General features: G+C 39.8%; 1 protein-coding gene across 1 annotated transcript in view; it reads left to right on the forward strand.

Annotated features, from left to right (window-relative positions):
* LOC139663563 (metabotropic glutamate receptor 4-like) overlaps window positions 1–24,894 on the forward strand; it is a 109,289-nt gene that overhangs the window by 51,390 nt on the left and 33,005 nt on the right. The gene's annotated exons all lie outside the window — the stretch shown is intronic.

Genomic DNA, 24,894 nt, shown 5'->3' on the forward strand with positions numbered 1-24,894 from the left:
TGTTCCTGGATTACCACAGTTTAAAAAAAAAAAAAAATACTGTCTGGATGATTGACATTGGTAAAATCAAATTACTGACCTTCCTTCCTAGTACTGATGCCGTATGTCCTTATTTCCCTCTCAATAGAAATGATCAGCTTTAATTTTTTCTTTTCTCCTCTAAAGGGTTTTCAAACCACACGCAAACCTCCTTACATAGCTAAGCTGTTGTCACATAAATAAACAGATCAAATTTCAAATTGTTGTCACCAGCCCACAATTTGAATGCATGACTCAAATTGCTGTTGCTCTTGTGCGCAACTAGCTACTGTAGCTAGGGCTTGGTCCAAAAAAAAACAAAAAAACAAAATCTGATTAATAACAAACTGCAGAGTGAGTGGTCTGACTTTTTCAGTTCTTGTCTGTTTCTTTTCTGGTCACCATAGCTTAGAACAACAAATGTAAATGCTTTAATAACCTAAGTATAGGCTGATTAACTATTGTGTTATATGAATCGGTGACAGAGAGTAGAAAAATTGACATTTATTTATATGAAAATAGTGTTTATTCTGCAATGCTAATCTGTAATGCATCGTATCAGAGCAAACTTTCCTTTGTCTGAGGTAAACTGTCAAAGAGAACAACACTGCTCAGCATGGAGTCTTGTGCTACAAAGTCCAAAGCAAAGCAAACACAGCTGTCTGTAACTTTTCCTCCACAACTCTCATCTCGCTAAAGACAGCGCTTGCTAGCTAATTAGCAGCTGGGAGATGCTGCCTGCCAACGTCTCGGCGATTAATGCCATCCTCTCATTTAACCTCAGTCTCAATCCTGATAGACACCCTCTTCCCAAGAAAGTAGCATTAGTTAAAACTCACCAAATTCCACGACAACCCAAATTTTCCTTAATAACATATCCAAAGTAATTGGTTAGCTGCTCTGTGAAATGTAGATCTTACCAAGTGATTTAATGTAGTATTTTGTCTTAAAATTGTTGTCTTAGCAACGATTTCCTGATTTTCACAGAACAAGCAGTCAAAATATACCAGTGGTTGAAATTGTTTAGCTTCAAACCAATTCAACTTGTTTCAAAAATATTCTTGAAACAAGTGGAATATTGTCCCAAGATATTGTAGTGAGTTGAGATTTTTTATTCAAGACCAGGAACAGTGGCCCATGCAGAATGATCATAAGACAATTATAATATATCTAGATAATGTAGCTCCAAGAATGGTTGATATTAAGGCAACAAAGGCCTTAACTTGAATAGTCATGGACTGCAAAGGAGCACTGCTCCCCATTCACCTTTTAAAAAAAAAGGTCAATAAACCTTTCATCTTAGGAGTTGTGTATGACCTTTAAAAGGCTTAAGCAGCATGCAGCCATTAGTTGAAATTGGCTTGGAACAGCTTGGAATTGAATAACCGATGATTATCGTCAGTCATCTACATATATTGTATAATGTTTTTTTTTTGTTTTTTTTGCCTACTATTAGCTAGGTGAATAAAATGCCATGATATTCTTGTATGATACAAAGGCAGCCAATCTCAGCACCTTAGGACTTGCTGCATTGAAACGTGAATAGTCGCTCCTTTAACTGTATTTATAGGCATTGCCGTGAGTGACATTGTCCCAAGCAGATTATTCACACATCTACTAAGAGACCCTGAAGTGAGTCTTTGGTCCCTCGCAACAATGGAAACCAACCTTTTGACTCATTTGCATAATAATTCTATTACTCTATATAGTGTTCACTACTGTCACAGAGTTCCAACAATTTCCCAAATCCCCATGCTTCTTCTAATGGGGGACAAATGCAATTTCATTTCGGCAGGAGGACCTTGAAGGGTCAATTTGGAAATGGGCACGGGAGAGCCCCCCATCCCCCATCCCCCCTCCCCCCTCTGCCCCATGTTATCAAGCCAGACAGACCACTGTCAGACTAACATGTGATGGTGGGTGGGTGGGGGCTTTGGAGCCTTATGGCATGGAAGACGTCGGCGCCAGCCAATCGCTAACTGTCGGGGACAAGCAATCTCCAAGCACAGCATGCTGAAATAACCCGACCCTTGATGGCGGAAACTAAATTTGATTTAGAAAAAAATAAATAATCGTAATGCAGTATTTTGAATAAGATTTCCATATGGTAATAGGCTGCGCACTGAGACACAAATAGGATTCCAACTGGCCTATTAGCACTGATGAAACCGTGAGAACGTCTGGGCTAAGAATCCAGGTTTGACTGAAGGGGATGCCACAGAAATTATAGTTTCTATAATTTATCTCCAACTTTTCCTTCATTGGAATAAACCTGTACTTAATTTCTGACCAGAAGCTTTAGCCTTCCTGAGAAAGACTGGAGAAAAAACTGCTAAAGCATTCTGCCACGCGCTAATGTGTTGTGGGTAGGGATTTTTTTTCATCAAAATGGTAAAAATTATCTGCCTTCAGGATACGTGCACAAAGTGGAATTTTCGACCGGTTGGGCGTCCAGACACATTTGATATTTTCCCTTTGGCTTTGCACATTTTAGTCTCTTTTATATCAGTTACAGCTACAGCAACCTAAACCAAATAAAAAAACATAGACCTTTCACAGCTTCATAAAAATGTGACGCTACCCATCAGTCTCCAAGATAAACAGCAGGAGGCTGAGGCAACGCCATAAAAGGCTATCCTTTGTGCAAGTTTAAGAAAAGGCACAGCCATTTCAGTGGAGGAGAGAAAAACAAACATCCTTTCATTTGTTTGTTGCCATTTAAAAGTTGAACATAATCCCCCTATTTTCTCTGGCAGATTTCAAACTCACTAAAGAGGTATGGAAGTTTGCAACTTTCCCAGCAAAACTTGAGCAAAAGGCATATTGGCTAGAGTTCAGGATTTCAAGTGTTATTGAAGACATTACACTGGAGTCTTTTTGAAGTTATGGAGGCTCTGTGAGAGTGTTTCCAATTTGATTCTGAATGAGGCATACAGCGAGAGTGATTTAGCCTGGCAGGAATCACAGGATAAAATTCTGACATAATGTCACTTTGACTCAGGGCGTGTCATTTCCATTACAAATGACAATACGCTTAACAGTCAGTTGAAATAGAAACAGAGAAAGAGGGAGGGAGGGAGAGAGAGAGAGAGAGAGAGAGAGATGTGGGGGTGAGACAAAGCAGGATCGGATTTGGAGGGGGAAAAAATAAAATGTTTGCAGAATGCAGGGAAACAGTTGTTTGATCAGCCAGTTCTGAGTGAGCTGCTGTAACCCTGGAGTTTCGTTGCTCATTTGTTCCTTTGTCACTCTGATGAAGAAGTGATCAAAATGAAACTGCTCATTCATTGCTGCTTATTGTATGTTAGAAATAGAAAAGTTGATTTGGCTCAAAGTTGGCATTCCCTATCAAATGAACACCCTCTGTATTATACTCACCATGCAGAATACACTTTCTTTACTGGATTTTTTAACATAACATGCATTCCCTGGTTTTTGCTTACCGTATTCTGATTAATCAGCGGCAGAGGAGGGGGGTTGGGGTATTGATAATTTTTTCAGGCATAAATCTACAATTTTTTAATCTCATATTTCCATTTTTCTCCCGTATTGATCCATTAGGTATCATCAGCGGGGCTTTGTGAATGTGTTAAGCTACCGCGCAACAAACAGAATAGGGTGTCCCATCAACATCAGCAGCGTGATCAATGGGAGAGACGGCTTGGGTCAACAATTTCAAAGCCTGTGTTTACTGAGGCAAAGTATTGGAGCAAGAGGGGCCAGTGGAATAGAAGGCGCAAACTGGAATCAATAGAACAGCTATCATCATTTGCAGGGTTTATTAATGGCTTTGCCCCAAGCCGGCAAAAAAAAAAGAGTAACACTCACTTGCATTTAGGCAACACTCCAGCGCTTATGGAGCTCAGTTCCTATCAATCATCACAGTGTACGTTGCTCTCAGCAATGGTCTGGCTACCTCCGTTCGCCTCACAAAAACACTCCCCTCAATCAATTAATGAATGGCATCAATTATGTGACCAAACTGCCAAGATATACAAATGATCCAGAATGGGTCAAAGTCTAAAGGCTAGCAATAGTGAGGCTCAATTTAATTCACTTTCTTACTGTGGCTCAATAGAATTTTCATGAATTTTAAAAGGTATTTCCACCTGTACACAACTGACACCGGTATCATCAGTCACCCAGGATACAGCCATGAGGTAACGAGTGTTTCCACCAAAAGGTGCGAACTACCCTTGTGGTTGTCAGATAATTTCCTATAGGTAAAACGCTACATTCACTTACTGAGAGACCACAGAAAGTGTCATCCACTATATCTGACAGCAGAAAAAGAGACACACCGCTATCTATGGCAGTTAAATAGTTTCTACAGAATGTGGCAGTTGAAGAATAGGGGTTCAGTTCAGTCAAATATCACTGCAGTGTAAAGCAAATGAACAAATCCATTTTTCCTGCTGTCAAATCAAATTGCCGAACGCTTTGTGATAGATGAAAAAGAAAAGACATAAAGCTCTACTTTTTAGCGTTGCCAGACAAATATAGACAATTTTTGATTTATATGGAGGATATGATAAAAGATATGAAGATGAAGATATGATTAAAAAAAAAGAATTTGGGTGAAGTATGAATTGATCCACAAGCTATTAACCAAAAGCAATGACATAAAACCATAACAGAATAATGGGGGGAGCTACAAGACAATAGAAAGATGGGAGGATTATCACTTCTCACAGTCCATGAAAGAATAAAAGGCCTGGCTAATGAATTCGGCTGATTGAGCGAGCTTAGCTTGGTTTATCTCTTGTGTGGTTTTATGCTCTCCAGCGTCTATACAGATTAGACACTGCGGTTCTGGCCTTGTGGTACAGTACCATGTCCGCGGGATTAGCCCACTTTAACACAGCTCCCGCAGTCTTGACCCACAGACTCGAAAGTGTAGTGCTACTTGAGAGGGCCCGCTCTAAAAGCCAGGGAGCCTGATCCAGGATTACCATATCTGGACCCGCTGTGCTGGGATACACTAACATGAATGGCAGTGCAAAGATCTTGGAATGATCCTCCTCCCTCTCCCTCTCCCTCTCGCTCCTCTTTCACTCTCATCCTTAAACCACAAGGCAGAAGCAAATCAGCCTCACCTTGTCCGAGGCTTCGGTAAATCTGCAGTACCTGCAGTGGCATAATGCTGTTGGAGATGATGTGAGTCGTCTGGAGGAAGGGTTTGAAGGTATATTCACAGTCAGAAGCGGCGGTTACCGGGATCACTGTCACCGCGTTCATTACAAGGCATGAGCGGTAATTGGAAACAACACAGAATACGATAAAAACTGTGCTGCATTGTTTCTTGTACAGTATCTTCCAATGCATAAAACACATCCTTCCCATAAAATAATTTGCCACAGGACATTGAAGTCGTAGAGTCATCTGTTATCCATTTTATGCTTGGCCTGTATTCCTCCGCCAAGTGTTCTTTTATTGTAGAGTTGGGAAACGAACAATGTGTGCACTCTGCTGTGAATTCTCCGCGGAATCCTTGACAAGGCTTGAGAGAAAGATAAAACAGCCATCAAATAGTCGGATCTCCATGTATTTCATTGTGGAGGCTGAGTATCTTTCTCTGCATGCAAATGAGAACGGGTTTTCTTTAAAAGGTACTTGCGCTTATTTCTATCTTACCATAAAGTTGGAGTTGGGCCCATAAATTTAGCAATCCACAAGAATCATACTACCCAATTTACAAACAAAATAAATGGTGAGATGTTTGTTGAGTGCAACAATAACATGCGCAGAATGTGGAATTTTGTGAAGTCAATATCAGTAATACAGTATGTCCAGACAGCAATGTTGGCTTCAAGGAAGTAGCGTATTTATTGAAGTAGACGAGCAAGTGCAAGTTTAAATCTCCATTTCAAACAAAACTGCAGTGAATATTCCTCATCCAGTTTACCCTCAGTCATGATACCGGAATATTTACGACAGACCTTCATTCTGCAGTGCTAAACACAAATTAACACATTAAAGTAAACTGGGCTGACCTGTTGATAAGCCATGTCTTTAGCAGAACATCAAAAAACCTCCAATAGCAAGCCTGAAGACAACCCGGCAAATCCCGGCAAATGAAAAGCCTCATCATTATCTGACTTTGCCCATATTGTTCACACAATATGAAATGAATGAAATTGTCTCTGCAAGGAACGGGCGAGACGTTCCCCGCTGTGGGCACTAGTTCATGTGCCAGCGTGCGTGAAAAAAATTGGAGAACAACAGTAGCCTGAAGATGAGAGAAGCTGGCTTGTGACAGAAAAAGGTTCCCAATTTGAAAACTAGCTTGGGCTGGGAAAATTTGGCTGTGGAAAGTGAATACACTCCCGAAGTAACTATTGTCATCGTTCCCTTGAGCAAGATACTGAACCCTGTTTTTTTTTTTTTTTTAGCAAAAAAGGGTAGAGCACTGACACTACCAGATTTTTGATTCCCACTGGGGCCATGCATGCTGAAAAATGCATGCGCTCATGGTACTGTAAAACACTTTGGATGAAAGTGTCCACCGAATGGCAAATGTTATGTTTTAACCCCCAGCTCCCATGTGCGAGTGAATGTGTGTAATCCTGCAAGTACTCCCAGAAGCTGTGAATCAGAATGTGTTCTTACTCAGGTTTGTCTGGTTGAATAATATGAAAGTATTTTTCTAGCAAAACACCCGTGTTGCCAATTTGAAGTCATAGAAAAGATTTACAAATGTGCTAGTTGAATAAATGCAACAGCAGCTGCGAATTTGTAATATCATATTTGCTCACATTTATGTTTTTTTTCTTGAATATATTTTTCTAGTACATGTACAGTGATTGTTTGGCCAATCAGAAGAGTCGTCTAAAGCAGCTTTCACCACACAATCTCTCAGGTGTTTTGTTAAACACACACACACACACACACACACACACACAGAAAGACATGATTGGGACCCTCTGTTAAGTATCATTAACCGCTGAGAGGACACAAACAAGCTGCAAACTCAATTATTATGCTTTCTAAACAGGCACTTTCCATGCTTAAAAAAATTGCATTATGAAACAGGCAAAAAGGTATTGCAATTATTTAAAAGCAAAATAGAAAGCAGCACATCACTTCTACAAACACTTTACAAAAGATTATTTATTATTAACTAAAGGTCGGGCTAGGAGAGCGATAAATAAAGTATATAGTGTTTATAAACTGCTTATTTTTGTAGGACACTGTGGCATTTGATGATACTTTGTGCTCAGAATAATGCGTTTGAACTGAGCCAAATCAAGGATGCTGCATTTGTGGTGAAAATGTTGCTGCATGAGATTTCAGGGGAAATGATATCACTGTCCCTCTGAATTCTTTTCATCTTGCTTCTTTGATGCAAAATTGGTTTGGTGCAGCCGAGCACTTAACAACATCATAGAGTGGGTGGAATACTTCCCTTTCTGCACACAAACACCGAATCTCACAATCCTGTTTGGTCGTTTTGTGAGGCACAACACATACTTCTTTGTTTAGTGTTATCTCTTCAGCGTTATTATTAAGATCTGTGTGTGCGCAATATATATTTCTTTCTAAAATGTTAAAATGAAAATGAAGCTTCAAACGGGACTAATGTGAAATCACTTATTTGAGGACAAACTCCCCGAAAAATGACACTCAGCAAGGGCATTTATGTAAATAACAAGTCAAGCCAAGTCAAGCTTATCTTTATTATCACTGAGAGGCAAATTCTGTTGGCAGAATCATCCACATTTAACACACACACACACACACACACGCACACACACACACAAATTAATAACTAAATTCATAGCAAAATGAAAATATCACCCAATGCCATTCTCCTCCAGTAGACCTGACTCATGTCAAAATGCTTCAAGTCCCTTTTATTTGCTGGCATGTCCATTGTAAAGCCTGTTCATGCTGGAGTGAGGGAGCTGCCAAAATGCTTAGCGGGTATTCCACACTGAAATGGATGGCGACTCCCTTTCCTGCTGGTTTTCCTGCTGGCATATTTAACAGTTCTTCCAAATACGTGGTGGTTAAGACTGCATGGATCCAAACATACTGTACAGACAATGTGAAGGGACACAGCCCTTTGCTCAACAGCCTGGTACAAATGTCTTAGTGGACTTAAAACAATAGATTTCTAACATTAAACTTGTTTTTTGCTTATCTGGGGTAATATGACTAGGGTTAGACCGATATAATAGATCTATATATTGGGCCGATATTGGCCTGTATGAAATAGCTTAACCTACCTAAAAGAATTTCATTATTATGTGTTCCATGGTCTAAATGCTGTTTCAGAGGCTTTACCATCCTGACAAGAATAAAAATCTGGGTGAGACACTGAATACTTTAACTTTTTTGGCATGAAAACTATCAAATTTAAAGATATTGAATATTGGCCCAATATTGGCGACTTCAGTCTAAAAATATCAGTATCAGCCTTCAAAAACCTATATCGGTTGAACCTTAACGTAAGCCAAAAATCGTTTTGGAGAAAATTCCAGTTTCTAATTTTTGCCTTAAAGGGGAAACTGAAAAACAAAGCTGTTTTACCCCGCACGTGATTTCAAACATATCCCAAAACTGAGAACAGTCGTGCACAAAATCCTTTTTAGAAATTCAACTCAAAACAAAGACTGACAAACAGCTATCATATGAAATAAGGATCTTAGCAAAATGTATTTTCTGAAAACCAATTACCCCAAAGGGTGGGAAAAAAAATAGCGCTCGGATGAATGGAAAATGCCTCTATAATAGATCATCCTCAGGGCTGGACACGTCTCCTCTCAAAACAGAAACCAAACAACAACAGCAAAATCTTTTAAACAACTGCCACACTGGGCAGTCAGTCATGTGTAGCCTCATGATTCTATATTTATAAATATCTTGAATATGTACTTAGTTTTGCATGATCATATTTTTTTGTCCGCATTTGTGTCTCTTCTACAGGAGCTCCAACGGGAACAAATTAGCGGAACAAAACACTTGATTTATTTTTGCCATGTTTCCACGGCAGGCAGCGATTTTATGCCATATGAATTCACAAATGGTGTTTATATCACCTTCCCACGTCAGCGCGCCTGGTAAAGCAGCATTCTGTAAATCAAACACAACAATGTCAACGTTGGATCATAAAAGCATTTTTAGAGGGTGATAGGAAAACTGAAGCAAATCAACCAGTCCATTAATAAATGGAAGAAGTTTAGGGCAGTGGTTCTCAACCTTGGAGGCCGGGACCCCCCAGGGGGTCACGGTGTCATTTTTTTTGGGGAGGGGGCACGAGATGACTTATAGGATAGGAAAAAAAACATTTCTACCATAGAAATTCATTATCATGTCAAATTTTTCTGATTTTTCTCTAATTTTTGCTTGTGAAATACTGATTAGTTTTCACCCTCCTGGCCTCCTCTGATAATCAGATGAAACAACCTGAAAAGGAAAAATAATTTTTTGAGTGAACTGTTCACCATCTCTGAATATGCAGCCTGCGATGGGGGTTGTGAGTAGGCATCACTTTGTTTTAAGGGGTCACGAGCCAAAAAGGTTGAGAACTACTGTCTTAGGGTAGAGTGCTTTGTAACCATTTCACTGGTGAGGAGGTGACGGCCACAAATGGAGGAAGGTTATTCATCTCCTGCAGGCAAGTTTTTCATTGTAACGGGAAGTATAGCAGGCCGCCTCCACAGGGCGGGAAGGCAAAGAGAGTTAATGGACGATTTGAAGGGTTTGTGAAAGGGATGAGCTGGGCACATTATTTAACCGCTTTCAAGCACTTTACGTCACACATCAGTCTTCAGTTTGCACCATTTCCCATTGCTTTGCACAGTTTCTATGAAAATGTTCTCCCAGGTCTGTATTCATTATGTATTGCAGAATGTTTGATTAGCATTTCTACAACCCAGCATAATGAATGGGCAGACTGGGCCTGTTTGTTGTCTGCATATTTTGCCCATATCTCAGCATTTGTGATTGTGCAGCTCTGTTATCTCCCAGGCCTGGCAGCTTAGGGGCTTGGATTTTCCTCCCTTGGAAGCTCATGTGCTCCCGGGCAACAGGTCCCTCTAATGATGGGAAATTATGCCTGTGGCACGTCAATTATGGAAGAAAAATACTGGGGAGCAGTTGCGATTCATTTCTTGGGGCTTAGCATTCTTCTCATAACAGGTTTTCTCCACTATTGCAACTTCCTTTTCACTCATAGCAGGCTGCCTCAAAATAGCGCCATAATAATCATTAAATAACATATATATCAAATATTTTCTTTGAGTTTGACCCAATCTATGAGTATTCAAGTATTGCCTGCACCACTTTTCTCAATAAAACAGAAATTCTTCCTCTTGACTGATATTATGCCATTTTATTTCACAATTTCCACAGGACAAACAAACAAAACAGTGTAGCCTACTTTGTGTGGGAGGCATGTGTGATCCAGCAGATGTGATTTACCAAGCACCGATGGCCTGTGAAGGCCTATTTCCTGATCATAGTCAGTCTGTCATTCCGGGTGACCCCATCTCCACAGTGACACACGAAAGCAACAAAGCCATGTTCCAAAGCACGAGGACCCTGCTGTTAGGTGGCCTGCCTCCATATGGCACCTGTGTGGAATCCCTCCTTTTTAATTAACACCTTTTGAAGGCAAGCAGCAGTCCCATTTTCATGCAGGACAGGTCATAGCTGCGCAAAACACTCTCTCTGGAAGAGGCACAGGCAGGATGTCTAGACGGAATTAGCGGGAACTTCCCTGCTGTCTGACCTTTTTTAAACACTCCGATTAAAGAGCAACTCATCCAGACATAATCACAATTCAAAATGTAGGTCATTACCACTATAACATCTAGTTCAAGTTTCTATGTGACTGCTCACCCTATATTTGGCACAATGTATGGTTACATCAGTCCTGTGTATTGTAAAATGTTTTAACATGCAGATATAATTGATTTGGAGTGATTTATTCTGAACAGGCTAACATTGGGTGTTTCATTGCCACTGTTTTTTGCGATAAACTTGGAGTCCCACTGGGAGCCTCTTGTCGTTTTCAGTGTATCATGTTGCCGAAGTACACTTGAAAATTCAGTCAATTTGGTGGCACTGAACTATGACACTATTACAGAGTCAATTAGGTAAGCTACAGTCTAAAGCGCTCCTATTCTTAGGGCTTACTGTGCAGATTCAGCTCTGCCTGAGGCATTTTGGGACCGTAGTCATAGGAAGGAGGTCAGGCAGAAGTCAATTGGTTTGATTGAAATCACCGCCCTTGCTTCAGAAGAGAGGAGAAAAATAAATACAACATTGTGCAACCATGTCGTTTTTTTGTGTCCCTCGCGCTGGAATGGCCGGGGGCGTACATCGGGCTGTGTCCGTCTCTCCGTCAAATGCAATATCTCAGGTGATATCTCAGACACCACTGATCTGATTTTGACAAAGCTTGGAAGGATGACATCATTGCACTGTGTTCCAGCGTATAAAAAACGTCCACTGATTGGCCTGATGGGGACGTTAATTAAATTAAAAAAAAGTTGGAAAAAAAAAAGTTACTTAGTTAGGATTTTTTTCTGGTGTTTAAAACATTACACTGATTGGCCTGATGGAGAGAGGTAAACATTTTTTTAACTCAAATGTGATATTGTGTTACTGATTTCCCAAGCTGTGCCTGTATCATTCTTGGGGACGACATGTTTACTTGTTTTATTTCGACACTTCAATAAAATCCCAGTGTTTGTTGTAGATTTATAAAAGCTTAATCATAAGAAGCCGTTCAGTCAGAGACAGAACGCATTCCTGAAAAACACCTAACATGCTGCCAGCCTTCAACAGCTTTTACAGCGACATGGGAAAAACGGCCTGTAGCCATTTTTGCTGTCTCCCCTGTGCTTGGCCAAATCATCTGTTCCAGGAAAGATTAAAAGTCTCGCCAGAGCAGCTGTTCACAAAAATAAGGAATTCTGACATGGGCCTGTAAGGGAAAACTGATCAGTGGCGTGAAGGAAAACAACGATTTTAGCTGGGAATTTCACCATGAGTAAAACAGCTTAGTGCTAGTTTTAAGCTCGCCACCTGTTTTGTCTGGAAACCAATATGTAAGTATCAAACCCAAGTATATCAGTTGTACATTCACAATTTCCATTAACTCCCAACATCTACGCTACGCTGATGACAACATCACACAAACAACAAAAATCAAGAACACCCAAGGCAACCTGTTTAGGCCAAGAAATAACTATAGTCTCAGAGGGGGTGAATCTTGAAGTGCATGGCATCCACATTGCACTGCATAAAATTAAGTAATAATAAATCACTTTCACACACACACACATACACACACACACACACACACATATATATAGGCACAGCTCCTCTTGAATGTCTCTCCACAGTTACTTCAAGGCAGCCCAGAGAACAGCAAAAACCAAGAGCCATATCACAGAGGACATATGCACATATGCACTCATCAACAGTTATTTGGCGGCAACGTCAAAAGACTAATTCCCTAAAGACAGAAAGAAAGAAAGAAAAAAAGAAAGATGTAAACAAACAAAGGAAGAGAGGCACAGCAAGGGAGTGCATGAGCGAGTGAGAGAGAGAGACAGTGAGAGAGAGAGAGAGAGAGAGAGAGAGAGAGAGAGATAGGGGATCATCTTCTTTCATTCAGACATTTTATTTATATATATTTATTTTTTTTAACTTGTACTGCTCATCCAAGGCGACCATTTCCATTTGCAAATGTATTTACTGCATATTCAGCATTCTGCCACCAGCCACCATCAACATGAAAAATGTTTTCATGTATTGGTGAAAAAAGTGTTTTCTGATTCTGATGTTCAAAAGGAAACAGGACGGACAAACCCGTCTTTATTTGTCACAAGCAACCATTTTTCACACTGCATGCACACACGGCTTACACACACACACACACACATGCTTCTAATGGCGCCGTGAAATCCCATCCTGGCATTTATCCCATCCTGGCCTGTTCTCCTCCACGGGCAGGCCAGGAGCGGTGGGCAGCTTGCAGCGCAGCGCCCGGGGACCAACTTCTCTTTTTTTGACCATCGCTGGTCAGGCGACGATCTTATTTCATGTTTTTAGTGGGGGGTTCTTATCGTTGTTATATGGAGGTACGGGTGAGCACGGGGAGAACATGGCCCTTTTTACGAGATAACCCACCTGGGCACTAGGCACCGAAGGCATGGGGGGAACATGCCCCCAGTGCCAACAGCGACCCAGGCAGGAATCAAACCTGATATTTGAAAAGTGTAAAAGCAATAATTCTAGAAAATAACATATACATGACTAAGATGTACCTAATTTGTGTACAACGTAGCCTACTATAAAGACTTTATAGAACGTCAAAGTTGATTAGTGCGTCACTTGCATAGTCAGCCACGTTGCATCACTGCCTTTACCTTGAGTGGTGATCAAACTGCACTCAGCTCAACATTTTGCCTTGCCACGGTCTGCTCAGCCAACAGGACTAATATGTTAATCAAAGTGTCATTTATACCTGACTGAAGAAATCATCTGTTAATGCATCATGTCTACAGTATCATCTAAAAAATATCATTTACTCTCTTTTTTGTAATTAAAAGTTACATTTTAATCTGGAAAAGCTACATGTTTAGAGATACCTGTTTAACTATGGCAACTATTACAAACTATCCCTGTATTCTAAAGAAAAATAAACCTGTGAGGGGTTTTCCACATAAATAACTCCTGATGAACCAAGACAGATCAAGCATGCCTACAACAGAAGCATCAGACCATACAAAATAATGTAAATGAATCACCCACATAAAAAATGATACCTGCACATTCTAATAAGCAGTAACTTTAGCAGTAACACCACAGACTAAATACCATAGAGACCGGTCTTGGCCTATCCGTGACTTGCAGTGACGTCAGTGTCTCCCTGAAAAGCATTCCATTATAACCACAGACAGAGAGCGATTATGTAGAAGCAAATAGCTCACCTCATTTCGGATAAAAGAGAAGAAATAGTGAAAAAGATTGAAGTCCTTGGAGAATGGGACCCTTACACTCTACCGCCAACATCGCTGACACCAGCGGTCACATCTCTCTTTATAAATGCAGACACGATTTAATTCCTCCCCCTCCAGTCTGATAGTTATTTCAACCAATAGCGCATCATACAGTATACAGTAACAGCCAAGAGATCAACAACAGGAGCTAGTCATAAGCACTAAACACACATCAGTTGGTCCATTTTGAAGATCTGGAAAGAGACCCGAAATATGTTAAATGCTACAGAGACAACGCCATATACTGACCAGCAGAGGTAACTGCCACAGCTATAAGTGAATGAAAGTGAATGAGCATCCAAAATGAATGGAAGTCTTAGAACACTGTCTCCAAAATGTGTCTGCCAAAATGTCTCTCCACCTATAGTGACGAATTTAAATAGGAACAGATTTGTTCAGCACTTGACTGAGCCTTGAAGCTGCAGTGCGATGCAGTTTATTTATTTATTTTTTTACCAGCTCCCTGCATTTCCCTCCAATTATTGATTCGTAATTGAAACTACTGTGGATCATATTACACACTAGGCCACTGAAATGACAGGCATGCCTTACCTGCCAGATATTATGTGCACAGAAGCCTAAACAGTAGTATGAGGTTGTTGACTTTAACATTCTGAGTTAAATACACTTTAAGTACAATTCAGTCTGCATAACTCAATTGAATACAGCTGCATTCCAGAAACCGAATTCCTCTTTTACACTCCTTTTCTAGCAACTTTAACTTCAAAATTAAATGCCATAAGTCCATAACACCACAGCATACAAATGTAATTTTACTGCTGTATATCACTGCAAGTAGCATTACTTTACTGTATCTGGATTTTGAAAATAAAAGTACAGAGCTTTATTCATTGTTTTCTGTTTCATCACCACACGGACATCTTGGTAGGAAAATAACAGGTGATTGTAATAAATGTACAGGCAATTACAATCAAATGACAAACACAGCCAATGAGCTGTGTGTATTGTAAAGCCGTATTGGTAGGAAATGCATGTGACATCATGGGGATACTATGAATAGGGTTAATCAATCATTTTATTGTCTAGATTATTTGTCTGAGGCATTTCTCACAGGTGCACACGTATGTTTGATAAAAGCTCAGCATCATTTAGATGTTGGATACAGGTGTATTTATTTGCATATACTATAGATAAGAACAGAAGAAAAAGAAAAAGAAAAAAAACACTGTGGAGAACAGTTCAGAAGCCAAGAGGCATCTGAGTTGGTATCAAATAAATTAAAAAAACTCTGATAACTGAGATTAGGTCCATTTATCAAAAGAGATGAGGTGTGATACAGGAGGTTAAAAACAAATGATTTGTTATTTATAAAGACAAGTAGTTTGTTGGTATTTTGTGTAAACCTAAGCTAAAAAAAATTAAGAACAGTTACGTCAAAACTGCATGTTGCACAAAAGACCAAAGACGTCCCTATGCACAGTAAAGCTGGTCTAAAGCACATTAGCATTAGCTCTATAAACAGGGAGGTTCAGTGGCAAACCACAGGAGGACAAAATCTGTCTATTATGTGACAAGCATTGAAAATGAAATTCATTTGATGTTCTATTGTCCTTGATATGATGAGCTGAGGAGTATGCTTTATAGCAAAACCATTTTGAAAGATTTGAGAAACATTTCAAAAAAGGTGTATTCTATGTGGAAAAACTCATCTGTAAAGCATAACGGGGCAAAATGACAATGTTTGTGTGATTCTGGAGTTTGTTTAGGAATATGTTTGTTATACACACATATTTCAATGTGATATAGATTATGTACTGTATATAGATATAGATGTGTCAAGTCATGGGCACCTTGAATGCCTGATAGAAATAAAATCAATGTAGTATTTATTAATCATATTATTAATCACTGTTTAAATGCTGCATATTCACCTGTTTTGCATATACATTTGTGAACATTTTGCAAATAGATTCTAACTCAATCATTCAACTTTGAAAAGTAAATGGGAAAAGCAAACAAAACAACAGTACAAGTGAGTCCAACTATGCAAACTGTAAAGCTGATTGTTGGAGTTGATTCTAAGTCCAGAAAAAGGAGAACCTCTTCAGCCATTAGTATCAGCACTTATTAAAGGAATTATGTCAAATGGCAAAATGGGAAAAAGGACAGCAGTCAAAATGGGCCTGAAAATTATCGTCTCTACATTTATAGCAAGCTATGGATAAAGTCTCTACTTCCAAACTGCCAAAAAAGTCACTGCACATCTTTCAGTGTGAACATGATACACCATAGACAGTGATTTAATTTGAAAGTGGTCCAGTACAAGGACTAAATATCGGATGACGGCTCGAAACATCAAGCCTAATCATTTTGCTTTGGCACATCAAAACAGACCACGCCGATTGAAAATTGATGTGCGTTAGCAAGGCTTTTGCCAAAAGGCCAGATCATCATAAACGGAGCTGAGATAGCTATGGTAGCTAATGGGCGTTATGTTAGGTAACTACCTCCATATATTGGCAGAACAGAATACAGAGGTACAGAAGTCCTTGATTTATAATTTGTCAGCGATTTGGTTGGCAAAACGTAGCCACAGCTAGCATAACAGATGAGCAGCTCATATCGTTAGTAGCATCCTGACTACAGCAGCGCAGCATAGCGGGAGGAATCTGGGAGGAATACCAGAGAGTTTTGGTCTAATGACTGGTTTCTCCTCCACTTTATTTTGCACTACACACCGGGCGGGGGAGGCGGAGCTGGTTGAGCCTGGACAGTTAGAACGTGTGGGAGGGGCTACAGCTAAAGGGGAGGAGCATCTTTACAGCCCGTAAAAAAATTGATTGAGCTGAATACAAGGGACAACAACAAACCAAATGGGGAATAAACAGATTATAAATCCCATCCCGCCACTATATTTTTTGACCTATTGAGATGACTGTAGGCTAGATTAAAGTGAACATTTTACATAGACTGCCTTTAAATATTTACAGCTCAATATTTGCTAGGAAAACATAGCATATAAAACTAGAAATTATTTGCTGTCCAGTGATACCAAGTTCATTCATGTGAGATGAAATTATATATGAACAAATGAGTAATTTGAAATAGATTTTTAGTTCTCACTCATTCATTTTTGCCCGGCTATATGTCTTGTCATGGACTTTGACACGTGCCATGTCACACAACTATCTTTGAGATCACCAAATACAGAACTATGACAGTTCAATTGCCTAGAATATTTGACATTATTATGATCAAATGTTAGATAAATAGCATAGATAAATGCATTGCACAAATAGCAGCTTACTGTCTTGAAAGTTAGACCAATACGCTTTTATAGCCCATGAATTTATGTTGCACCTTCCTACTTTTTTTGATAGCCAGCTTCCCATGGCAATTGTACAGCTGGTGTTTTTTCATTCATTGAAGGAATAATATTCAGAAGGGGCATGAACGTGGTGCAGTGATTGTGTATTGATGATAGTGCTAGGTGGGCGAGAGTAGAGATGGTCTGTGTACAGAAGAGCACAGTAGGAAAGGAGGCTGAATTTGCAGCCAAAACCCACAAAATGCAACGTCGATGTAAGGCTCTGGCCTTGGGACTTGGCTGAACAGAAAGTAATAGAACTCAACACATAGTGACAATGAAACTAGGTCAACAGTAAAAATACAGTCATATAACTGTCATTATGATGGGCAATGATTTTTTGCCCATTGTCTCTCTTTTACATCCTACATTGCACTTATTATCCCAGTCAGAGCAACATAATTCAATATCCCACACACCATTGACTTCAAAGCATAGAAGTAGCTTATTTCAAGTTGTGCTCGACTTTATCAGGAACGATAACATTTTCTGGAACTACTTGAGCTCTCATTTGATTAAACACATCCTTCCAAGCTGAAGGTGTGACATCAGCTAACTTGGCACTCACCAAAACCGCAAAATGAAACACATTGGAAATTGTCCTTTTTGTCAAAGACATTCAAATCTGAAACATACAAAGCCTAGCCAAAGGAGTCAAGATGATGCCACATGTTAATTATTTACTTGAGTGGCTTTGCAGACTAAACACATAAAAAGACATGTGTGGTGAACAAATAACAGGGGAAAGATGTACAATTAGGAAACCCAGTGGAGCAGAGAAACAACAAATTGTGTTTTCAGAGCTAATACTGTTGTATTTCTTTGTCTTAATTGAACATGAACTGAGCATGGACAAAGCATAACAGATTAAAGTATACCACAGCCACACTGATAGGGTTTGTGGCGGACAAGTGTGAGACAGATTTTTAAAGGAGAATACCATCATTGGGCTATAATTTCTCTGTCACGGATCCGCATAGACCGTTAAAGGTAAACTACTTTTGGCAGGAAAAGAGAATAATTTGCAAGTAGAGGTTATTTCAAATCTCCTCACATATCCACAAAACAACCTTCTGACGCAAAGCAAGCCAACAGCAAACCTAGACGATGCTTCTTTGTACTGTAAATGCAGTGGAAAGATAAAACCATCAGAGGCAAAGTTAGTTTCTAGCATCAAACGGTGTTCTCAGGATCCAGTTTTCCTCTCCCAACATTTAGTCAATTCAGTACTAAAACTATTTCATGAACTTATTTGACTTTTCAGTAGTTCAAATTTCATTTCTAAAACCACAGAACAGCTGTTAAAAACATTAATATGGCTGATAAATGACTCACATATGTTATTTTAACAGTTATTAGCTTCCACTGCTCATATGATCCCATTAAGTTTAAAACTCCATCAAATTTCCCGCTGACAGACATCCTCATTAATCTAAAGATAACAGTTCATCACTGATGATGTATTGCTATCTTCCTTCCACAGGAGAACATCTGTGTCTTCCTTGTTCTTTTCAGGAATTACTTTGCTACCTGGCAAAGAGTTCCCTACACAACATATTCAAATCAGTATGCAGCAGGAACACTATAGTTTGCATTGGAATTAATAGCAGTCATTTTTTTTATCTGACTGTTCTGCAAGGTTAGCAAGCCGCTGCTCACTGCTGTTTTTACAACTCCTGACTTAAGCAGGAAATGATGTTTTACCTCAAATTACAACATTAAAGCCATGCAATGGGAAATGGCCTATGGATAATGTAAACTATAGATAGAATGAAGGAAATGAACCAAAAACTGAACACTGATATTTTCCTTTAAGTTGTTCAAAGACCCAAGAATCCCAAAGATGTAATCTTGAATTGCTTAATGTTCCTGAGCTGTTTGAGCAGTCACCCTATACATTTATGGGCTAAAGTGAGACTCAAAGACACCCTCAACATACTATATGTACTGTAGGTACCACCACCCCCCTCCCCCCTTTCCCCACCTCACACATGCACACACACACACACACACACACACGTACAGTACATGCATACTCACACATAAATGTATCCTCATATACTGTATATGTACAATACTTGCATATGGTGGGTATGGAGGGCCAAACAGGAAATATTCATTGATCTTTGATATATATACTGTGATATAAATACATCAAACTTTTATTTGTATTTATTGAACTTTGATATATTTAATGAACTTTGTTATATATAAGGAACTTTAATATATATACATCAAAGTTTGATATACTGTATATATTGAAGTTTGATATACACTGACTTTGATATACATCAAACTTTGAGTTTCAGGCAGTATAGAGCGGAGTGAAGACCATTTGCCACTCAGCAATCGCCCGCCACGCTCCGGCGAGCGGTGCAGCTGATTGGGCGGTTTGTCACCAGTCCTTTGGACTTCAGCTCTCACAGAGGATCCATCCCCGCTGCCTTTAAGGCCAGCGGATGACGGCGAGGCGCCGGCTCGTTTGAGAATCACGGGGGAAACCCTGCTGCCATGCTCGAACTGCCGGCCTGGCTGACTACTATCCTTAAAGGAAATGATCCCGACTGTCACACCGCTGCCAGCTCTCTGTCTGCGCTCCACACAAGGGAAGCACGAGAGCAGCGGAGCAGCTGGTTGTCCCGAAACCCTGTTTCCCACGGCCTCGAGCACCGGAGTGTTGAGAGTGGTTAGGCTCGCTGACATGAACCCACCCTGCTGCTTACTAGGGCAGTGGGGTGGCAGTCCTTCATGCCTAAGAACATCAAGAGTTCATTTAGGTCAAGGATGATTCAGCTGGATGCGTTCCATATCAAAGTTCAATGTATATACTGTATATCAAACTTCAATATATAAATATCAAAGTTCATTATATATCAAAGTTCACTGAAACAACAAAATGGCGTGTCCGATTTGTGTGATTGTGGCTGGCTTTTCTCTATTAGTTTCTATTAGTTTTAGTTTAAGACATCATTAGAGAGAACTCCAGGATCATCCTCTACCACAGCATGTGAAAAACTCCCAAGGTTTGCATACTGCTCACTTATCCAATGCTCACCCATTTCAGTAAACACCCAAAATGACCTATAATGGAGCCTGGACTGAGTCAGCTTGACAAGTGGCTCGTCACAAACAAATGGTTGAACTTATGAAATGCTCCCACTATCCTAGCTGTATTTGAAGCATCAAGACAATTAAATTGTGGTCTTTAGAGATCTCACAAGTCACTCCACGGATCAAACACATGATTCTCTTGAAACAGCCGCCAGTCAAGGCAAGGCAAGTCTATCATAATAATGTCAAAGAGCAAATTCATGCATCAAAACAAGCTTGAACAAGATCATTCAAACAACTGGCACAATAGAATAAACTGCCTTAACTCTGTAAACAGCAAAACATGACACTCTTCATTACGGTACCTGAATCCATAACCTAGTCATTTCTGCTTACTGATAAACACTCTACAAGTCCTTAGATGTGTCTCTGCACATCTCACATGGTAGAGCGTGGCGCTAAACCTGGCAGGGGATTTAACTCCCACAGCGGTCACCCATGCTAAAACTGTATGCTCTCCTAGTACTGCAAGGTGCTCGGTGTGCAGAGTGGTAACAAGAAAAACAGTGAAAGCATTAAACGATGTAAACCACAGAGCAGCTGTTCAAAGTCTCCTTCTTGGTGTGAGAGCAGAACTAATTACATGGGTCTGCAAATTTATGATGGACCATCTTCAGAAGGTTTTTTTCCTTCTTTTATATAAATACTCACCTTTCTAAGTTTTTTGTTTTGTATGTGGTTTTTCAGTTACTTTTTAATTTTGTCCCTTTATGTAATGGTCTGCACTATATTTTTGGTTTTAATTGTCTTTATTTTAGTTGCTTCACAATAGGAGGGCCATTTGACAAGCCCCTATGGGGTTTTTTAGGCTCCTCCTGCACATCTTTTCTGTTTTTAGTTGTTGTTTTCAACTCCCAATCTCTATATATTGTATTCTGTCTCCCTTCACTGTTAAGTTACATAATGTTGTTTTATGCTTCTTAAACTAAACTAAACTAAACTAAACTAAACTAAACTAAGGCGAGATAGTAAATTATATGTATATGATAGTAAATGTTTCACTGGAACACTGTCAAAAACCTAACATGTCATCACTCACATGAAATAACCTTCTTTCCTCTAGTTTTTTGTGTTTCCAATGTAGAGGGCACACGCTAAATGATGTGGCACAGATGGGGAGGTTACACATCGTCCAAGTGAAAACTGGCTTAGTGCTAGTTTCAAGCTCAAGCTTTCACTGTTTTATATGTGAAGCTGACCAATATAACAGCTTAAACTATCAAACCCAAATATATCAACTGTGGATTCAAAATGTCCGATAACTTGCAGCATCTAGCCTATATGATGACATCACACAAATGACAAAAACCAAGAAGGCTCGAGGCAAGCTGCTTAGGCCTATAAATCATTTTAGTCTCAGAGGGGGTGAATCTTGGAAGTGCATGACATCCACACTGTACTCTCTCCCAAAAAAAAAGCATCAACAAACTCACTTACTCTCTCTCTCTCTCCCTGTCTCTCCCTGTCTTTCTCTCTCTCTCGCACATGCACACACACTCAGACACACACACACTCGCATACACAGCTCCCCTTGGATCTCTTCAGTTATTTCAAGCCTAACCACCACTATAAGAGGCTCTCATAAAAAAATCTTCCCTTGGATTTAGTGATGAAGGATACTGATACCCCACTGTCTTGCAAAACAAATGCAACACGTGACTTTGTTTTTTCACCTGATTGTGCTAAAATGGAGCTTGAGAAGGAAGAGCAATTTGCAGCACCTATTACATGTACACTCATTTATGCCAAAAAAAGAAAATATGAAGAGGGCTAGATGCCGAATTTAGAGGAGAGAATAGTTGGAGAGACACTGGCAGCATGGGTTGTCTGTTCTGCAGAGAGCCACGATGATGTTGTGTTGTTCTGGAGTTTCTGCTTCATCTGTCTTGTTTCGTTACAAGTTCTCATTGGCTATTGCTGCTCACCATTCTCAAAACTTGTCTTTACATATCTCACAATACAAGAGCGTTGCAGATTTTGTGCTGACCAACTTTGGAAGTCTCCTGATGCGTGAGACTGCTCCAAGACTGGGTCAGACTGCCTGTCTGACCTGCTCAAACTTAACGAGCTTCGGTGACAGCCGAGCAAACTGAGTGGGTTGCGACATGAGAATTTTGTCTCAGATCTCAAAAAGTTGTCTGGGACAGCTAAGTCCCTAAAGTCCTAAAGTTGTGTCATGGGTACCTGCACCCCCCCCCCCCCCAGACCCTCAGTGACCTGGGCACTAGGAGACCACAGGGTGACACTCAATTCTCCATGTCACCCACACAGAACAATATTCCACCTTGCCAGTCCTTAAATAAAAGGGAAGAAGTCTCACACTCCTGTCTATTTGCTGAGGCTGATTTATTTACACATCAGCATTTCAGCTACATTGCATCAGGTTGTTCAGTGTGTAGTTGGTGTGTAAATACATGGAAAGGAGTGTGCGACTTAATTAATTTACCCCTAATTGTTCAGTGATTTCCAGTAGTCTGCCCCTTGCTGGGTGTACCTTCTGATTGCTTTTTGAGAACGCCTTGTCAATCCTTATAACTGATCTTTTTGTGACACAATTGATAAGTGTCACAATTGTGATAACAATTAACAACAACCTGAAATTGGACTGACAAGTAAATTACATACTGCCTTTGGCAAACAAAAAGTTATTGAACAAGTCTGGCCTCCCCAACTCTAAACTGGTCTCCATCTGCAATAGCAATGCACATCTACACAGGATCTACTGTACTGCGTATAATATCTACAAAGTCTTGATTTGGCAGTGTTTCTCCACTGCCTTGCAAACTGCACTACTGCAGGATGCTCATAAACAAGCTTACAGACAAGCATGCCGCACTGAGGCACTCTCCAGTCTCACCCCAGAAACCCTGTTTGAGAGGCACACCGACCTTTGCTTTGACCGTGCAAAATGACTTCCCATGTCCTTTTCGTTTTGTCCCATACAACAACCTCTGAGGACGTTGCACATGGAACTCAAAGTGGTCATTCCTTGTGATCATACCATTTCACAAAACTGGAAATGGAACTGAAAATGGACAAGGAAAAAAAAACAAGACAAAACATATACATATACTGTATATCTCGATCTATCTGTCTATACATCAGTGGGTAATGCATAATCTATTATGTACTATTATGTATCGCATATTACACATTTTATATGTTACATATATGTATTGGTGATTTTATTATTTACAGAATTTTGGCAGCATTTGTAACAAATCCTATCTATTGCTCCAAGTTAGACCAATCTTGTTGTAAAAAAAAAAAAAAAAATCCTTTAAACTCTAAACTCAACAAACTGAAACATGGCAAGGCTGTTTCTCTGTTTTAGCAGCCAGTTATCCTTCAACTGGTGAATCACTTTGCTATGTCCACAAACTTATTTTCAATTTCCTAAGCATTCCCTAGGTAAACCGATGCGGTGGCCACAATGCCCTCAATTTCATTACCCTCGACATGAGTGACTGACTTCATTATTTTTTTGTAACAAATTACATTTTAATCAATTAAATTCACAAAATTAGAATTGTGCAGTGCCATTTTAAAGATAGGATTAGGAAGAAAGGATGAATTTCTTTACAGAAAACAACACCCAGCAGCTACTGTTGCTCAAAGAGTGTGAATGACCCTGGACTGTATTATTAGGATATCACAGACTCAATAAATTTCAATTAAATGGCAATGACATGAAAGCAGAGGACATAACATCCATCTACTTTTTAATTGCTGTGGATCCTCACTCTTTGCAAATTACCATCCCACCTTTGGACTTGCATTGTTCGCTTTGTATTTTGTTTGATAATGTGTTCCTCCTTATGGTTCAACTGCCTTGATGAAAACTGTCCTTGATGGAGAAGTGAATCCTCAAAATGAGCTGGACTTACAATAAATCAGATTCCAGATGTCAGATTTCCTTGCTTACCCCCTCTTAACAGGAGATGCTCTACAATCATATACAGTGGTGTCCAGCCACTATGAATCGCTGTCTTTAGCACTTTTTGAATTTGCATGGCGATTCATAGCAGTCTGGACATAAGCCTATCCACTGGCAGTTATTTTAGACAGATACTGTCCAACACCTGATTGGATGGTCGATGTAGGCGGGACAAACCTACTTGACGAGCGTTACAGAGCGCGACAACTACCAAAATGGCAGCGCTAGGCAAAAGGAATTGGATGATAGCGAGCTAGATTTAGCAATTTCGTCAGTCCTTAAAAACTTAATGGCATCGATGAATTAAACAATCAGCATGTTTAACATCTTGTAAGTGAACGCCGCCATGAATGTTGTTCGCTCTGAGGCATTTCCAGATTACGTCAATCTGCTTTCCTACTGTGATTGGTCAAAGATTTTGATAACTGACAACTAACACCAACCTTGTGTCCAGACCCCTATGAATCACCATGCAAATTCAA

The sequence above is a fragment of the Centroberyx affinis genome, unplaced genomic scaffold (genome assembly GCF_046629955.1).
Source record: "Centroberyx affinis isolate AG114_WGS23_722 - 3 ecotype Tasmania unplaced genomic scaffold, CSIRO-AGI_Caff_v1 ptg004049l_1, whole genome shotgun sequence".
Classification (NCBI taxonomy): Eukaryota; Metazoa; Chordata; class Actinopteri; order Beryciformes; family Berycidae; genus Centroberyx; species Centroberyx affinis.